This window comes from Centrocercus urophasianus, unplaced genomic scaffold, assembly GCF_019232065.1.
Source record: "Centrocercus urophasianus isolate 14NV4802_14NV808 unplaced genomic scaffold, USGS_Curo_1.0 seq_15, whole genome shotgun sequence".
Taxonomy (NCBI): Eukaryota; Metazoa; Chordata; class Aves; order Galliformes; family Phasianidae; genus Centrocercus; species Centrocercus urophasianus.
This window is the reverse complement of record NW_024884697.1, coordinates 30,304,035-30,323,889: the sequence shown is the minus strand read 5'-3', so window position 1 is coordinate 30,323,889 and position 19,855 is coordinate 30,304,035. Positions and strand designations below refer to the sequence as shown.

Here is a 19,855-nt window from a genome sequence, read left to right as displayed (position 1 = left end):
TGAACTGTTTTATTTTTGCTTTTCTGTCTCTCCTCCACCTAGCCCACTCCACCTTGAGTGAGGCACCACCTTCCTGCTACAACAACCTCAAGATGAATTTGCATCAACCTGACAGTTGCAATGTAGATTAAGTTTTCCTTCTTGAGCCCTAACTCAGATGTCTTCTGGCAAGTGCCAGCCAACAGCATAGGCACGTGTGTGATAAACCTTCTAACTGTTTTCCTGGGAGCGCTTGCCACTCTGTGCCGCCTGCCAGGATAGGTTCTCTTCCAGCATCACCCTGACTGGCCAGGCTGCACCAGCATTTCCCCAGGTCTGCATTCCCAAGGAAGTGCAGGCTGCAAAACAAACAAAAAGAGCAAGCCAAAATTTTTACAACATATTATCAAATATATATATATTTTTTCACAAATACCTGAAGTTTACTGTCAATAAGAGCAAGAGTTTCAGCTTTAATGAATGTGGCAGCAGTGGAAGAGAACAGAAAAATGACGTAACGCCTTGTGCAAACACTTCTCAATTTCACAAAGAGGAGCTCCTTGTCACAGGACATGATGGACCATAATAGACATTTCCTTTTTTTCTTTTTTTTTTACAGACTACACATATCCAGTCAACTTCTTTTGGGAATGGTATATTGAGCTGATTGGGACATTAATTTGAGATTGTGTATCAGCTCTGACGTGCTTTGTCAGCTTTCATGTTCTTGCAAGGGACACAGACTATAAAACATGGTGTCAGACCAGTGAAACTAGCCAGATTGAAGAATTCTACAGATTGAAGAATTCTAGATTGCATGACCAATGCAATTATCAGAGTTTTAGAGAGTATTTCTCTTAATGACCTCTGCATGTATTTAAAATAATAACATATTACTAATTACTGACTAGTCCTGCTCCTTTGAGAAGGTTTCAAGGGAAAAAGTAATTACACCAAAATTAACAATAATTTGTTCCAGAAGATAAGTTATAAGAATTTCCTACATTTTAATTCTTCCTTTTCTGTGCATCTAAGGATAAAGTTTCTTCTTTTCTTTAATGATGAATTTTCAATGCAAATCCAGAAAGAGTGTACTTTCCTACAATGCACTTTGAACATCATCTGAAAGGTAGAAAAAATAGAGGAAAAAAAGTCCTATTCCTCAAACTGGCCTGCAGCCATGCCAGTGTTCCTTTTCTTAAGACAGGCACTAAAGAGGTGTGTTTTAAGCTTTTTATCCTTCTCCCACAGATCTAGATTTCAGAGGACACCTTGTGGACTGCAATATTTTGCAGCTACTCTCAGTGGTTTAAGTATTTCCTGAATAAATTGCAAAAATTAACTATTTTGAAAAAGAGAGTAATTATTATTATTAAATGCAGGAGTTAGTCTTTGGAGGCTAAGTAATAAGAAATTTATTGAGAGTAGGCAACAGCAAATTTAACTAAATCTAAAATAGTTTGCTACTAAGCACTGCAAAATAGTGGTTACCAGGAAAATACTAATTTCTTCAGAAAAAAATTCCCTATAAAAATGCTCAATAAACAATGCCATCATCTCTTCCAACAAGGGCTGTATTCATGCTGTATTCTTGCCTCAAGGAAAAGACTCCTTAGCTGTTGTGGGGCACAGACACAAGCTAATTATTCTTTCTGGACCAGAGCTAGAAAGCCAAACACACCCAGACACTGATTTCTGGACAAATGACTGCTAAGAAGACCATCTTCCCCTTTTCGTTTACCATTTGCAGCTCAACTGCATGATAGCTCGAGAGCATAAATACTGCTGTCAGGCTAATCTCAGGAAAAGGAGGGGGATGCACAGGATAGCTGGCCAGCAACAGATGGGATATGCTGTTTCATCTCATAGGTTGGTACAGCTCCTGTTGCAGGACATGCTATTCAGAAGGAATCCTAACTAATGCAGTATGGGTTTTCCAAAGAGGACCTGGCTTTAAATGATCACTGAGTCCTAGAATTTCTCCCTAAATTTCCTATTCACTCCTTAAATAGTTCCAGTCAGGCAAAGTTTAGATCCATTGTTTGTGCTGGAAATTAATCAATCAGATCTTGAAATGCCTTTTGGTTTAAGACAAGGTGAAAGCATACCATAGAATTCTCCCATTCTGTTAACAGGACTTGCTACATCTGGTTTAAGATTACTTGCTTTTAAGAAGAAAGTTCTTTGCTCTTCTAATCACAAGAAATGCAAAAAGGTCATCATCTATCCCAGTTACAACAAAGATGATTGCTTTCACTTCAGACTTCATAGTTATACTGGCTTTGACCGTCAACTGACTTCTGAAATAGTTAAGCTGCATTCAAATTAGACTGTTGTTATTGAAATTTACAATGAACAGAATTTATCTTTTATTCATTCTCAACTTTGTATAGACACCTAGGGTTTAATTTTGTTCTTTTGATACTTCAAATTAAATATTATTAGAAAACCAAAAAGCGAAACTCATTTGAAAACTCACAGAAGCAGAAATGAAGATACCAGTTCATCCTGACCCTCCAAGCAAAAAGAAATGAATAAATTAAACATCTATGTCTGTTCTCTTTATCAGGGTGAACTGTGGTTTCTTACTCCATGGAAACTCACTCTGACCCAATCAGTGATTGAATGCCAATTTAAAGAATCACCGCCTTGTCTTATTGCCTTAAAATGTAGATACTGTTTATTATGGAAGAAGTTACCTGTACAAGTCATATACACAATACTGGAGCACAGTAATCCTTCATAAAGACAGAATTACACCAAGGTTTAAATTACCAGACGCTGACATATACTAATGGAAAAGATGAGAATACATAACATGTAACAAGCAAGTCAAAAGGGACTGCAAAACAGGATTTGGCTGAGAAATATTGCTTTGTTGCATTACTGTCTGCAGCACTGAGTCTTTGTACAAAAAGTGTTATAACTTCACAGCGTATGACAAGACATCTTAAGCTCATATTTAGTAGATTTTAGAAATTTTATGTAACTGATCACATGCAGATCCACAAGTGTTCAGTGGGACATTTTTTCCTTTATGCTTTTTCCTCTCATCAAATGACTTTCATGTAAAAAAGATCTTTATCAATAGCAATGTATAAACAGTAAATTATTTTTAAACATACAAATAAAAAATTAGAAAACATTGCATAGTAGTCATTAAATGTTATTTCTGTTTTATTTATTTATTTATTTATTTATTTGTTAGTGAAGAATCAGTTTACACAAACATATATGCAGTCTGACCCTTTTGGTTCATGGGAATGCCTACTGATTTCAAAGGGACTCTGCCAAACAGAGATACATGTTTTACAGCATTTATCAAGAAATATTTAAGTTTTAGAACTAAAGGAGCAATTTTAGTGAGTGCTTACACAGTGTTACACATTTTCATCAGGAGTCCTGATAAAAAATTCCAGAATTTCACAATATAAGCTCTATAAGAAACTACTGAATATGAATAAAATCAATATTCAGACTAAATGTTTACAGATGGGAGCCTCTAAACAAATGCAGTGAGCTACAGTTAAGTTTACCTTACTTCCTTTGCTGATTAATCTATCTCATCACAAACCAGAACATAGCTCAAATAGAGAGGACTTAATTTATGGAACAAAATTTTGCCTTTTCTATCTCTTTTCTTTCTCTTCAAAGTCATAGTGCACCCTTTCTCTTTGTTTTGATCTTTCTACACTTCGAGGCCTTCAATTTACCCACTACCAGCTTACTAGCTACCAATTCACTGTTATTACTACTTAAATAGCTTAAATTGCTGCTCTAGTTTCTTCATATACCAGACATTATTGCTAGTTTTACACGCATATATTATGTAATATCCATGCAAATCACAATCCCCATATCAGAGTTCAAAGTGTAATATAAAATCACAAGTATAGATGAAATTACATAGTTTATAATTCTCGTACCTTATTTAATTGTGATATGTATGGTTCATAGCTTTTGTAGCAGTGTATATCACATACACTGACACTTTTATGATCAAGGAAAAGCATCTATGATGATTCACTGTTGCTAAACCTGCAATAGTAATTTGTTGCACTATAATGAATGTACAGAATTTTAAAGAGAATCATGATGATGGAGATAGTTGAGTGTTTTGCTAGCTTTCAGAATCTTCAGTACCATGAATCACATATGGCAATTTTATTTCAGATTGATGGTCATTTCCATTTGTCATCTGCACAAACTTGATTCCATCAGTGTTGTATTGTTTTGAATCACCAGATGGCATTTTCTCTGCTCTAAAGACTCACCATCTGAGTATGTAGGAGTTAGAACTGAAATTCTTTATAGAACTTGAGTACCTTACCAGAAAAACAAAACAAAACAAAAAAACCAATCGCATATCTCAATCTCCCTCTTTAGTTCAGAATATTCTTTCTCAAATGAGTTGATGTAGACAAGCTATGTCTACAGAAATGGAAAATCGGAAGAAACAAACACTTTAATCCACATGTATGTACTCCCTGGGGCCATTTTTTAGAGGCATTCTTTCTCATTTCCTAAAAAAGTTATATTTAAAGCTGCACTTGAATAAAGTAATATTGACAAATTGAAATAAAATGGTGTTGAAAAGTTTGTCTGCTTTTAAGCACCACTGTAATTTTGCTGCTTCTATTTTGGTTATCTTCTTCAAGTTATTTCTCTCCCTTTTTTTCCATGTGCAATCCACAGGAACAACAACAAAAAAAAATTAAGAGAAGTATGCAGTCAAGGCAAGAATTCTCAGTAAATTACAATCATGATTTATTCCCATCACATGGAATATCAGTGGAAATACCATAAAGTGACGTTTAAGATCAAGCAGTGATTGTTTTATGTCTGTAACTACATTGCACACATCTTTTTCATTCTTTTACTTCCTTTTGTTATGTGAGTTGATCACAGTACTTCCTTCTCCGTGAATTTTGGAAGAAAAGACAAACAGATTTTTATAGTGCTCCATTTCTTTACATCTTTTAATTGTTTAAGGGAACAGGGAGGGTTACTCGTAAATCAATTTTGTGTGATAATCTGAAAAAAAAAAAAAAAAAGCATTTGGGGAGGTAAATTAAAGCAGAAGTAATTATCATATTCAAATTTGGCTACGGTTGTGCATTGTATCATGCTTGCTCAAACATGACTCCTTTATGTAAGGATTCAGTGTTCCCTCTACCTTTATACTCTCTATATACAGAATACCTTTCTGTTATCTGCTTCTATTTTAACTAACAGCAAGTGGCTGATTTTACTCTGGAGATACACAATACTTCTGTTGTACATCAGGGTGGAACTATGTGAAGAAACACTTGAGTTCCACTGCCTGCTGAAAAAGAATTTTTTTCTAATCTTCTCAATATTTTCTTTTTTTCATTAACAGTTTATGTATAGTATTTCATGTAGATTTTACGAGAATTAGTGAAAAAATGCAAATAAGAAACATATTAAAAAGGTATAAAAATGCTCAGTGGAAGTGTGAAAACAGTAACAGTTGAGTAGTTTTGTCATTTTTGATTTTGTAGTTTGACCTACTTTGTCTTAATATGTGGTAAGCCATCAGAGTACTTCTGATATCATAAGAATCATGAACATGATTAAGAAAAACTATGATCTCTAAACCATTAACTCACTCTATTGAAATCAATGACCATTTTGAACTGTATTTTGAGCTCAGTAAGGACAGAATTAGACCTTAAGGCTGTAAACTCTGATAGCAGAGGTGACACAAAATCAGCACTAAAAATCACCAGGTTATCTCCATGAAATAAGCTCAATAAATATTTGTTTACAATGAGGTATAAACAGCCCCTGTAAAAATTTTTAGAAGTATTAACCACTGGCAAAATTTGGTTGGAAGTTGGAGGGAAGGAGGGACTTGCTGCATATGAAAAACAGAATTGGAAATTACTCTTGCATTTGTTTCAGTCAAAGGAATCTAATGATTTTAAAGTGCCTACAGCTAAAACCAGTCATAGCACATTGAGTTCTGAGGTTGCAAAAGACTGAAACAGAGCTACTTGTTTCAATGAAATATACTCCTACAGTGCTTGCTTTAAAAGCTGTCCATCATTCTTTATTATAAAAACCCCTGGTACGGCAGAAGAATCATGTAAGCATTCAGCAAGGTGGAATAGACTTCACTCCATTGCTTGCTTTCATGCAGAAGTATTATGCTTTTGCTGCCTTCCCAAATCTTTATGAAAATAAGATGTATATCATGCAGACTTGTCTTGTAAGTAAAATTGATATTGCATTTATAAATTGTGTGTTACTTCAGAACACATGAAATTAATTCCCCCTGTCACCTATGCCTACTGTCACAGAGATAATCTACTTTGCCTGTTGCCTTAGCCACATTCAGTTTGTCTTCAAATCTACTTCCTGCTCTCACTCATCTTTTCCCACATCAGCTGTGAGGTTCTTGAGCTTCCTCAAAGTTGTGCTTCTGCCAAACACTTTGCTTGTGCTCTTTATCACTGTCTTATCGTGCCCCTATTTCAATCCAAAACCAAATAACTTCCACCACATTCTTCACTCTAACATTTATATTCCATGTGCACCAATTCTACACTCTGACCTGAGCTTCACTGATACTCCCTTCTTTTTTAAGTTCCTTTTCACAAGTCTTATCTTTGAATTCTTAATTTTGTCAGAAATGTTGGCAAAATACAAGACAAAAAATGCCAATCAAATCTAAAAAGCCTGTCAAGAGTCAAGAGTATCACCATTTATTCACATTAATCCTTGCTAAAACTCTTCAGATATAGAAAAAGTGTAAGATTTCTTTTTGAAAGCATTTCACACTATTTTGTCAATATATACTACAAAATCATTAAAAAGCCAATAGCAAATATTGTGCAACTTGTGCTGGTGCATTGACTTATCTTGCATTTAATTAGTCAGCTAGTTTTGTATGGATTAACACAGTAATCTGAAACTATCTATTTACATTAAGCAAGGACAAAAGGAAATAGAAAAACAGCATATTACCTGTCAGGGAGCTGCTGTCCAAGACAATTATCTGAACTTGATAGATATAGAGCCTTTGTTCAGCTTGAACATTTAAAGACTCTTTGGAGACCCGATTGGATGCTGATCACACATGATGTTTGGATTGTTTATTGTATGTGACCAATTGCCAAATCAACAAGCATCTCAAATTGCTGAGGCAAGAGAGGTTATGGTGAAGCTCAAGGCTCAGAACGTGATCCCACAGAAGGTCATCCTTCATTTATGAACAGTGCATGGGGTTTCTTTCCGTTTCTTTGTCTGTCATACAGGACTTTTTTTTTTATCATTGCCTGTAGAAATGTATACACTCAAAAGAGCATTTAAATGCTACATATCTGGGACATCTGAACATAGTGTATGCCTAATACTACAGGAATTCAGCATTTATAGAGATGCTGGGTGTGAACTTGCCTTCTAAAATATTGAGCATTAATATGATTTTGTTCAACAAAATAAAATTTTACACAAAATGATCTGGCAATCACACGCAGAAGCCTAAAAGCGAAATGCAGACACTCAGTCCAGCTAGCAAGTTCCAGAAGTCTAATATTTTTTCTCATTTGAAGAAAATTGTCCAGCAATTAACCATGAACATGCAGTGAATGTAGACTTTTTCAGATTGTTCCAATTACAGACATAGTAAAATTCCATATTAGTCTATGTATGGTAAATAGAAAATTCTTTGAATTAATAAGCAGTGCTAGTTACTATATTAATCAAAAAGCTGTGTTTTTCTGACAATAATGTAGAATTCGCTTCAGAACTCCAGAATTTATTTTACATTATTTCTTTAACTATACAAAAATTCACCATTTTTGTGTAGGAAAAAGAATCTAATTATTTGCAATACTGATGATAAAATAAATGCATATATGTATAGAAGGCAAGTTGTACCTTAGATCAAATCATAATTTCCCTCAGGAATTCTGAGCAAAATGCACGTTATTTTTTTAACATCAGAACCCCTACCTTTTCAAAGGCAAAAAAGACATTAACTATACTGTTGGAGAAGCAAACTGTATGTGTTCTTACAGTTGTCATTTTTCACCAGCCTCATTTACCATACTTCCCTTGACCCAATAAAGGCTGGAAGGGATGAAACCGCATGACCAAATGAAATGGAAAAACATTCTGCCAACTCAGATTAAAACAACTGAAACTTCTCCCTGTCCACTGTGTAACTGATATTAAAGCCTTAATGGTCTTAGAAGTGCATTGTTCGGGAATATCAGACAGTCTCTGTGGCAGGTTTTTATGAGAAAATGGCTGTTGCTTCGCAGTCCAGCACTTGGAATGTTCACAGGGAAAGAAGCAATTCCCACAATTTTTTATTATTTATCTGGGAAAAAAGAAAAAAAAAAAAAAAAGGGATGCCAATGGTGATCAGCATTTAAAAAAGCTGTGACAATCTCTCACGGAAAGTGAGATGAATTTTAGAACTCCTATAAGCACACCCAGTGTGAGCACTGCTTGAAGAAAAATACCAACCTAATCATGAGAAAATATTATCATTTAATTGATCTCTGTACTGTCTAAAACTTTAATTTGAAGCTGAAATGGCTCCTTCAGGAAGGATGAAATATAGTGGAGATAATACGTAGCAGGAATAGGTGAGCCTCTGATGTAGAACTGCAGGGAGGGCTCTTTGCAAGGGGCGTCTGTCCCAGTACAACGACAGGAAGGGAACAAGTTTGCTGACATATGCACATAAGAAGAGCAAAAAAGGAAGTAAACACGGGTTGTTGAACTCTGACAGAGAGCATGCAGTAACAACAATAGCACGTTTCCTTTTATTGGGAAAAAATAGGAAGCGAGCTATTGTTTGTGCTGGGCACGCTCTGTTAGATTTTGACAACTTGTATGTAGTTGTGGGTGCAGCTTCTCACTTGTGTCAGCAAAGATGTTCCCCCCGCTGTGGCCTTCAGGAGAGGCCCTTCCTTTCACAGGCTCCTGTCCCACCCGGGGAGGGGAGGGGAAGATAGATCAGCTGTGGCCTCAAGATTTCTGCATCCACAAACAGCAACTGTAGAAAGAGGATAACAGCAGGATAGCAGAAACACCCTAGAAGGTGCATCCATAGTTGTCCTCTGGGGACAGTGCATGGAGTGAACACCAGCAAGCTCGGAACAGCTCTAACTGGGCATCATGGTAGTGGATCAGAGCCGGAGCGCGTCCACACAATTCAGATAGCAAACAGAAGAGCTTAAATCTGTGCCTAGACTGAGGCTAACTTTCTAAATACAGGGAACTGAGCATGAAGTAAAAGGTCAGAGCTCACATTAAAGTGCACTTCTGAGTGACAGAGCTAATTGGTGCAGGGCACGCAGGTGGCAGGCACCTGGCCTGCAGTTCACCATCAGCTTAAACTTCACAAAAATAAAGTTAATGCTGTTTTGGTCTATTGTCTACAAAAATTCAGACATACCAGGGGCTACTACCCAACTCAGTATACAAGACTAATCTACCAGCATATTTTGTGACCAATAGCAGCAGTAGATTTTTAAGTATAATACAGATCTAGCTCCCTGAGAACTTCTCTGAAATGGGTGCCTAGATGTAGCTTCTTTACAGCACATTGCTGCCCACTGATACGCAGGCACATGCTCATTAAATTTAACCACTGACTCCTGGAAAAGAGCCAGACACCAGAAACAGGCTGAGAATTTCTTCTCAGATCATAAGCTTAAACTGTAAAAATTGAGGTAGGTTCACAATAATCATTTACTTTGGATGATCACCAGAACTCCAGATCAGGTTTGCTACTCACTAATGTCTGTTCCAGCACATCTGCTTATTAACAGACACCTAAAAAATAATCTCTTTTGCATACAGCCAAGCGCCATATTTAACACCCAGAACAATTTGTCCTTTGATCACAGTCTAAGGATGTTTTCTTTCTTGAAAGAATGCTTTACATTAGCAGTGGCAACTGTTTTAAGCTAAACATTGGTTTAGAATTTGGTCACTGTTTTTTCTGTTGGCATGAATATTTTTTTTGGCTCATCATCTCAGATATTAGGGGAGAATCTCTGTATCTCCTGCCTCTCCTCCTACTATGTAATTTTAGCTTTTCACATTTTAGGAAATATTAAGGTTTGTGTAAAGCCTTCAGTGTATTCTTTGGTTTATAGACCATTTGTGATTCATTCTGATTTAAAGGAGGGATTCATCACAGCCATCTTTTGACACTGAGAGTACTGGCATCTACATGTGATTTCAGTATCTTGGTTCCATTTATTGTCAGTGGTCAGAAATAAACTTCTGAGATCTATATCACCTTTACACATGTCTGAATTACAGTTAAATGATCTCAAACATAAACGTGGCTATATCCATCCATTATATAACATAGACAGATAACTAGCTCAATTATACATATCTACGCTGCCAAGCTCTGCATTTGATCAGGTTAATCCACCTCTGTATGTCCAGAATGCATTTTCTCAGTATGGAATAGTACATTAATGACTCAGATGCCTCTTGCTGTTCAATCTAAAGTTTTATTTGAGTAGGAAGAGACTTTTCTTTTTGTCTATTTAACCCGAAATAAAATATGAAATTGAAAAATATATTTTCTGAATTCCAAAAAAATGGTTCTTGTGATCTTCCTTGAAAGAGATCCACAACTTAACAGCACAGTGTTGAAATCTGAAATTTTGCAATCTTTTCCTTATTGCTGTGAAAAATAAGCTCATTTTTGCTGAGCAACGAGTCTCTGAACAGCATGTGCTGCAATACTCATATTTTGTACAGGATTTTCTTTTGCTGTGTTTGTAAAACGTGTAACACTGAAATACTGTATTACTAACATTTTTGTGGCTATCATGGCAGTGTAGAGGAAAATTTATGGAAGATAAAGATAAACTATCTCATGCCTTATGTGCGTACCATAGGCAACTAATACTATCCATTTTGAAAGTAAATCTTCAAGTCTTATAAAATAAAGGCAAATCTCTTGCCATCGTTTTATAAAAAGAAAACAGTGGCAGATTTCATATGTGCAGTATTAATTCACTATTTACTCAACCAAATCATTGCATAAACCATCCAAACACCAATTAAAACTTGAAATGATGTTCAGTGCCTTACAGAACAATGCAGAGGGCAGCTTACCTTATGTAAAGACTGGACAGTTGCCCAGAGCTGCAGAATTGGAGATGCAGCATTTTCAGAGCCAATTTGTGACTGCACTAATTAAATTGCTAATAAGGCATTAATTCTTATAAGCTATAGACACTTTGTCTCGTATTTTTTTCTGGAACTTTCTGAGACCATACTTTGTAATAGCTGAATATGTAGCATTCTAAAAGTCTATAAAAAAGGAGTGGTATTAAAAATGATTTCTTACAAATGTTGGAGGATAGGCAGCAGAATATATTTTGCTCAAGGCAACAAAATAGCTAAGGCTGATCCTGATGATATAGTTAGGATATGTATCAGGGATGGCTTACTACTAACCAGGACAACAACTGTTCGCCAGATACGGTAACAAGACTTTTCAAATAAGCTCAAGGATTTCCTAGTATATCTATTTGCAGAAAAAAAAGTATAATATTCATTTAAAATTATTTTCCGTGAATTATGTAAAAGGCATTATCATTCAGGCCTGAATGATAATGTTGGCTTAGATAACTGCATATACGCAAGAGCTTGAGTAATAAGACATGTCATAAGGCATGACAGTGCTTATTAAAAACAAGTTTCAGTGTGTTAGGTATGAAGAACATGCAAATATGAAAGTTATATTGCACATCACATTGCCTAACACTGTGTGAACTTGCAACCTTTGGGGCTGGCTCGTTTGATTCTCCTGTAGGCACTCGTTGGCAGTGGCTAACATTAAGGACTCAAAGGAAAATAACACAAGGAATCATGAAGAGACAACAGTAAGAAGAGACTGACCTGATGTCCTTGGGCATTAAGATTTTTTATCTGCCTCCAAGGTGAGCGATGGGAAAGAGGCAGCAGTAACGTTTCCCTCTTGTTCACCATCCTTCAGAATGAGCCAGACACACTGGTGACTTACAAGCCGCAGCAAGCACAGATGACTGTGAGTGCCTGTGCACAAGCTGCGAATCTCAGGCTAAAGAAAAATATCAGTAGTTTCCTTCTTGCTATCTGTAATTTGGCACTGACTGCAATGGCAGTGCTGCAAAAACACATCCTTCCCACTAGTCTACCAGCCCTTCGCAGCAGTGCCTGCCTGCCCCTTGCTGATAGCCCTATGTCCACTCTGCCTCCCTAATCCACCAGCCTCTAAGGCTGCCAAGCTTACCCTCTCACTGTTACAGCTCAAACAGTTCAAACACACACCAGGATACAAAGTCCAAGGTAAGGAAAAACCTCACAGCTGATCTGAGGCTTGTTTGCCACAGGAGTTATGTTTCATGCTTCTCCAGTACCTCAATTTCCCCTCAGTCTTCCTCATTATCTTACATTTTGCTGTATGAACCATCACACACAAAAGAGTTATTATCTTTAAAATTATTATTATAGCTACAGATGACTGTAACTCTATGAAGGCAGAAGTAGCGGCTGTGGTTATCTGAACATAACTTAATGCCTTAAAGAAAGTCATATGAACCTAGTGGCTAACTTCCTTGGTTTAAAAAAAAAAAAAAAAAAAAAAAATCCACGAAAAAAACTGTAGCTCATGAAGGACAAAATATGCTCAAATCACTGCCATATGCCTACAAATTTTCTGTTTTACTTAGGTCAATTTTAATTCTGATACCAAATTCCTTCATTTCTCTTTCATGAATTTCTGTGTTCGCAGACAAGTAAAAAAATACATTTCTGTAGTCATATCAGATCACGTCTGTGAGATCTATTCTGTAGAAATAAGTGTGTGTGATGAAACTCAGTGAGTTTTAGAAAAGAAAGGGAGTTCTCCAGAGGAGACAGGATGCTGTGAGGACATTGCAAAATATAAGGAAAAAGGAAAACGAGCTTTGATGGAGTGGTACTGCTACCTTTTCTGGTATCTTAACTTCGAATGGCGTCAGTCTTCTGAAAATCTCCTGTAACTCTTACTTTTAACATATTAAATATCTGTCATTTCATAGCTATGCTAAGCAAAAAATGTTTGTTTCCTGCCTGTAAGAAAGTCTCCAGCTTCTAGGTTATGATTTACACACACAAAACTTTAAACATGTGTTATCTTTGTTGGAATTTCACTTGGTTTTCATCCATTTCATCAAATGATTAAGGGAGGCATTTTAAACAAATAAGCAATAAGTGCAGGCATAGATTAAAGTGGCAACATGACAGTTGTGCTTGGGTACACAGTACTTCAATACACAAGCACAGTGACAAAAATATCCAGAAAGTGATGAAATAATTTTCTTTAAAGACAAGGAGACATACCCTGTAGCGATTAAGGGGTGTACTGTAATATCTTTCTACTTTGCCTAGAGGGGCAGCTGTTCTGGCAGAAGCATTCACCCCCAAGGGATAACTCTTGGCTGCAGTTTCTACCAACATAAAGCCGGTTTATTTTTATGGGCAAAAATCCACACAAATCCTGCCAACAGACACCTCAAGAGAGATACAAATTTTATGCAGCTCCCAGCTGGCCTGAATGCCACTTCAGCAGCACCTTTCCCTCACAGTTCACTTTTTTTCTCTTTCAGTTTTTTTCCTCTCTCAACTAATCAGCCACCTTGAGTATGTCTATTCGAGAGAAATTTAACAGCTTTAACTTCCACAGGTATAAGATTCAAATCACTGTACTAGTTTGCTGTGGATCTACAGCGGCTGTTTTGTCTTTTTTAAAGATGGTAAACTTAGCACAGCCTCTCAAAAGTCAACCCTGGTTCACAACCACGCTCAATCTGGTCTCTATTTATACTGCTGCATTTTAGAGCTTAAATTAAAGCCAGTGCTCTGACAGTACTGTTCATCCCTTCCCTTTGAGGCATGGAGCTTTTTTAGGTATCTTGGGCTACAATGGCTTTCCTTAAGAGCAGGGCAGCAAATGAGTCTGTCGACGAATTTCTGGACTGCCAGAGAGTGAAAATCTAGCAGCCTAATGGATTATAGCAGGTAATAATGGATTATACTGTTCCTCCCTTTCTCTACTTTCAAAACTTTGCATCTTCTCATTACTGTCACCAGTCTTCTACCCCTATTTGAAGTATCTGCAACAATCTCCAAGACAAAAAAAAAAATAAAAAAAATAGAAGTCCTACATAAGCTTTTTTCTCTTTTGGACTAAAGAAAGAGAACAGTTTCTCTTGATTTCCTTCTGCAGTAGAAAGTAGGTAGCCCAGTTCTCCTTAGCAGGACTCAGATAAAATTGTCTATCATGCGAAGAAACAAACAACGATTCCCTCTGGCAAGGTCAGAGGGGCAGATAAAAATGACCCTGGGAGCACGAGTTCGACCAAATACAAAAGGTTCTGTGCTCTGTGGGGTTTGGTTAAATAATTCAGGTCCAGCCTTTTAGTAACATAAATGCAAACCATTCTCCTCTCAACTGGGGTAATAGAAACAAACATAAAATTAATGAACCCAGCAGAGACGCACCAAACAGCTCAACCTCCCCTTTGGAGCAGTGAGAACACATGAAGTAACACTAGCCACTTTGCACTGAAAAACAGAATCTGCTCTGCTTTGGTAGGATAAATAAAAATTTCCTTCATTACTGAAGTTCCTCAGTCTTTAGGAGGCTAAATTTACTATCTAAAAGATCATCTGTTCTGTTCTGGCAGTTTGTGGGCTAAGGCAAAGTAATGGCAGTAAAACGTCTTAAAGTATTCAATCCTTTTGCATTCTTACTGGGTCCGGAATCTACACCTCCTCACTCTCTGGTACTGCCAGAGTGCAAGTTCCCCTCCTTCACCCCCATACCATCTCTCACACTGCTCTTGTAAGAAATAGTCTTCCTTTTCTATCCATAAGTATATACTATTCCTCCTATAAACCTGGTCATAGAAATGTTCCAAAGAAACCAAAAAAATCTTAAGGAAAACACTTTCCTCTGTATATTTGACACTTACAGTGGATCAATATGGGTTCTAAACTTTATCGAAACACCTAAGCACCCTGAAACTTCAAGCAACTGTATTCACATCTCTTTTTTCAGTGCTTTCCTATGTTGTTCATTCATCTCCTGGTATACAGCATGCTGCATATTTCTTCAAATTTTTTCCTATCAACTGCTATTTGTATATATGCAAGATTATTTCTATTAGAAAACTATCATCTCCTGACTTACATAGATTCAGTTGCCTCTATGAAAAACAAGAAGATGCTTTTTGAGACTACATCAAGATGCAAGATTCTCTGCTTATAAAACCTCTGTATCTGTAGTTCAATGCACTTATATGCTGTTCAGATTAATGTTGTAATTTCTGATTTTATCCTGTAAGATTGTTGGTTAGATGAGAGGATTGATTGAGAAGTAGGATTTAAACAAGTATTTCTTCACCTGAGATAAAGCTGGTAAATGAAAAAAAAAAAAAAAAAAAAGGAAAAAAAATCCTTAACTAACTTATTAGGGCTAAAGATATATTCTCCGTCCTCAATGAAAAGTATCGTTCAGTATTCTTTGAGAATTCTATTTTACTAGACTAGCAATTTCCACGTAATACTTTAAAAATAAACTTGCACATATCAACTAATTCTGCTATTTTTTTCAGGAAATTGGTCTAAGAAAAAGAAAAAAAAAATAGTGTTGCAGCTGAAACACATTAATGAGCAAGAACAGGATTAAAATCATTATTTTCAATATACAGCCATTTCAGCAATACTTAAATACATCTAGAAGTGCAAGCTGATTACCTAGTTAAGAAAGAATGTCTTGTTACATTATCAGCTACTTATGCTGTCAGAGTCAGAAAAAGAACTTGTATTAGTTGTGGAAAGAACAGGCCTTTATATCTGATCACACATGAATGTATTTTTGCAGGTTGCATAAAACAATCAGCTTTACTATTAAACAGAATGGTGGAAACAATTTATCTTTTTTTTTTTTTAATCACAAAAATAATTCTAAGTTGGAAAGCTACAGGTGAATCAACACATCCTTATGCATTTGGACAGTACCAAATGTGGAAATGTACACATGACATATTCATTTCTTTTGTCAAAGTGCCTTTTTAATGATCCAAGTGAGAGGAATTCATCTATGCTTGTCTAGATGAACTTTGCAAGAAAGCACTGAAGGATGAGTTCACACTGCTGTACAATCAGTAAGTGGCGAGCAACTTCTGGAACTAATCTATACTGCAGAGTCCATGTCTTCCTCTCTTGAAGTCACAGACTATATTTACTCAAGGAAATCCAAAAGGTATAATCTTTAATAGATTAAAGCGCTAAGTGTAATGTTAAGTTAAATGGTTCTGAACATGTCTTTTTGCAAACTACTTCTGGAACTCAAGATATTCTCAACCACGGGCTAAACAATGACTGTAAGATTCAATGTCTAACTTTTACTTTCTAGACTGTAGTACTAAGGTTTTAGAATGGTATTATTTAATGGTTAGTTTTCCTCATAACATATTTGGTATTTATTCTTTTATAAGTATCATGTTTGGAAGAAATTCTGTTATAGAAAAGTGTAACATTTTGTGATCAGGTAACACAATTCATCAACAACAAAAATGTTGCTAAGGCGTACAGTTAGCACACAGATATAATAAAAGCTAAAGTCAACACTCTTTCTACCACTTTCTCAGAACTAACTAACTAAATAAAAATCTAAAGACAACTAAAAACTACTGTGAAAATACGATCCATCATTCTGCTTCTGGTGGCTTGAAGGCATTAGCCTTTGTGAAATCCCTCAAAATAATGACATCTCTTGCACTTCTAATCTGTTTTCACCTCTTCAGTTTATCATTCTTCTAACGCTACGTATTTTCCTTTCCCCTGAGATCTGAAAAGCAGAAATAGTAAATAGATAGATAGATAGATAGATAGATAGATAGATAGATAAAACACTAAGGGTAAAGAATGTAAACACTTGCAAGTCTAAAGGTAACATACATACTGATTACTATGGAGGAGCATCATCTACTCTATATAGAAGCTATCTTACAAGTGAGGATGTATAACAGTTTCCAGATTTAGCACGGAAAATACAGCATACTGGTAAGATGAGCAGAGCAGAATATTTACCTCGATATCTCCCCCTGTTCTAATAAAGGTGGAAAATGCTCTCATGGAAAGAACTGAAGGGAAATAAAGTACATAGAAGGACACATGAGAGTATTTGTTTCAAAACAGAAATCATTTTGATAATGATTAAGAGAAATAATTTTCATTTAAACTAATCAGGCAAGTCAAAGACAGTGATTCAAAAGTCTTTGAAAGCAATCAAAAGAGTGTACTCAGCCCTTAATGTATGTACACAAAGAGCAAGCCAGTGGAATTACACGAGGGTATGGAGATGAAATACAGAACTGGAGTCACAGAAACAGAAATGCCAATTAGCAGTACTGTCATATTCTTTGAGTGCATCTCTGAACATAATTGACAGAAAACACCACAGGGTGTTCAGATGTCAGTTTTAAATGTCCTTCCCTGATTTCTCAGCCTTATATGAGACGTTGGACCTTACATTCACTAACTTCACTTATAAACCTCTTTCACTGTCCTAATAGAGCTAAAACCAAAAGAGGCCATTTATGGCTGCTGCAATGTTGTTATGTATGAATAAAGAATTAACCTAAATTGAAATAAAGCACTCATCTATCCAGTATAATAACATCAAAACATCTCCTTTTGGATAACTACATCAGAAAAACATGAGAATAAAGCCTTTATGTCTCTATGCTTCAATATATGGTTCATGCTTTGTCATTACTGACTATTATGGCATATTCTTTTCTCATTTTCCCCAAATATACAACCCAGAAGTCTCAAAATATGCAAGTTTTTATCATTTTTTTGCCAAAACCTGGTGTTGTGACTTCATGGGCTACTGAGTCCCCTTATTCACCTTTAGTAGCAGTTGAGAGTGGAAGAGAGTATGCATAATGGAAGACTAGGAGTTAGGAGCCCTGTGTGACACAGTGAGCAAAGATACTATAAATTCCTCAGGACAGAAAGGAAGTCCTTAGTTTAGTACTACATAGAAATTATTATAAAGAATACATTGGTATTTGGCTGATAGGCCCACTGTCTTCTTCAGCTTATGACATCGATTTTCCTGTTGGTGAGGATTTGTTCTCTCCACCTGCTCCCTGATGCACACCTCTTGCTCAGCTAGTTTCAGTCTCTGTCCCAGACACACTTCTATCTGACCCTTAAGTTCCAGCTGGTAGTTTATATCTCCCCAGTCTCCATTTCTAACTCAGCAGAAGACATTGCTGAAAACAAAGGTCAAGCACCCAGATTCAGATCCAAATGCACTCCTATTTATAGCTTCATAGAATCATTAAGGTTGACAAAGACCACAAAGATTATCTAGGCCAACTGTCAACCCACCACCAGCATGCCCACTAAATTATGTCACTCAGTGCCACATTTAAGCATTTCTTGAATACCTCCAGGGCTGGTGACTCAACTACTCCTCTGGACAGCACAGGCAGTTCCAGCACCTGACCACTCTTACTGAGAAGAAATTTCTCCTAATATCCAGCCTGAACATCCCCTGGTGCAACTGGAGGCCATTGCCTCTCACCCCATTGCTGTTACCCGGGAGAAGAGGCTCCTCCCCACCTTGCCACAACCTCCTTTCAGGGAGTTATAGATTGATAAGGTCTCCTCTGAGCCTTCTCTTCTCCAGACTCAACAATCCCAGCTCCCTTAGCCGCTCCTCATAAGACTACAGTGCCCTTTTCTTGCCATGCTATAGGGCTTCAGTGTCATGCTTGCAGTGAAGGGCTCAAAACTAAACACAGTACTTAAGGTGTGGCCTCACCAGAGCAGAGTACAGAGGGAAGATTACCTTCCTGCTCCTGCTGGCCACACTATTTCTAATGCAGGCCAGGATGGCATTGGCCCTCTTGGCTGTCTGGGCACACTATGTGCTCATGTTCAGCCAAGCATCAACCAACACCCCCAGGTCCCTCTCCTCTTCACAGTCATTCAGCCACTCATCCCCAAGCCTATAATGCTGCATGAGGTTATTGTGACCAAAGTGCAGGACCCAGCACTTGGCCTTGTTGAACCTCATCCCATTCACCTCAACCCAGTGATCCAGCTTATCTAGATCCCTGTGAAGGGCCACCCTACCCTCAGGCAGATTGACACTACCTCCCAACTTGGTGTCATCTGCAAACTTACTGAGGGTACATTCAATCCCCTTGATTAAGTCATCAATAAAGATATCAAACAAGATGGGCCCCAATACCCACCCCTGGGGACACCACTTGTAACGGGCCACCAGCTGGACTTAACTCTACTAACTGTTACCCAATGGACACAGCCCTCTAGCCAGATCTGTCCATAGGGCTTGCCTACCCTCAAGCAGATCATAATTTTCTCTTATGTGACTTCTTCTTGGTGGCACAGCTTCCAAAAGCAGTGTAGAAAATGAGTTCTTCAATGGAGAACTTACTTATCAAAATTCATCCAGGAATTTAACACATACAATCCCAATTTTAAAAGATCAGACACCTACATGCCCAAGAGCAGCTTACTTGCATCATTAAGGTTTCTTTTTTTCTTTCTGTTTGAAACTTGTCCCACGGGCCATAGTAAGAATGCAAACTATAGGAACCCAATTAGGTATCTGCAACTCCAATTTAATTCAATAGTATCAGAAAACATTTAGATACCCCTTATTTTAAGGCTTTCAATTTCTGTAAGTCAATGCAGAGAAAAGCAGCAATGTCTAAGAAGTCATGCCGTTATAGCTTTTTGTTTGAGTAGTCCTATGTTATTTCAAAAACTGTAACCCTCACTGCCAAGTATG

The 19,855-nt window shown here is 37.0% G+C and overlaps 1 protein-coding gene across 5 annotated transcripts in view; it reads right to left on the bottom strand.

The window, feature by feature from the left end:
* Positions 1 to 19,855, bottom strand: part of SLC16A7 (solute carrier family 16 member 7) — a 79,542-nt gene that overhangs the window by 54,501 nt on the left and 5,186 nt on the right. For 2 of the 5 annotated variants that reach the window (XM_042815490.1, XM_042815487.1), the window contains exon 1: positions 6,970 to 7,137. The exons of 2 other annotated variants lie outside the window; for them this stretch is intronic. The gene's annotated coding sequence lies outside the window, so the exon portion shown is untranslated. Of the gene's footprint in view, positions 1 to 6,969; positions 7,138 to 11,892; positions 12,043 to 19,855 lie in introns of those variants that run through there. One more of the 5 variants, XM_042815491.1, reaches the window with a different exon arrangement.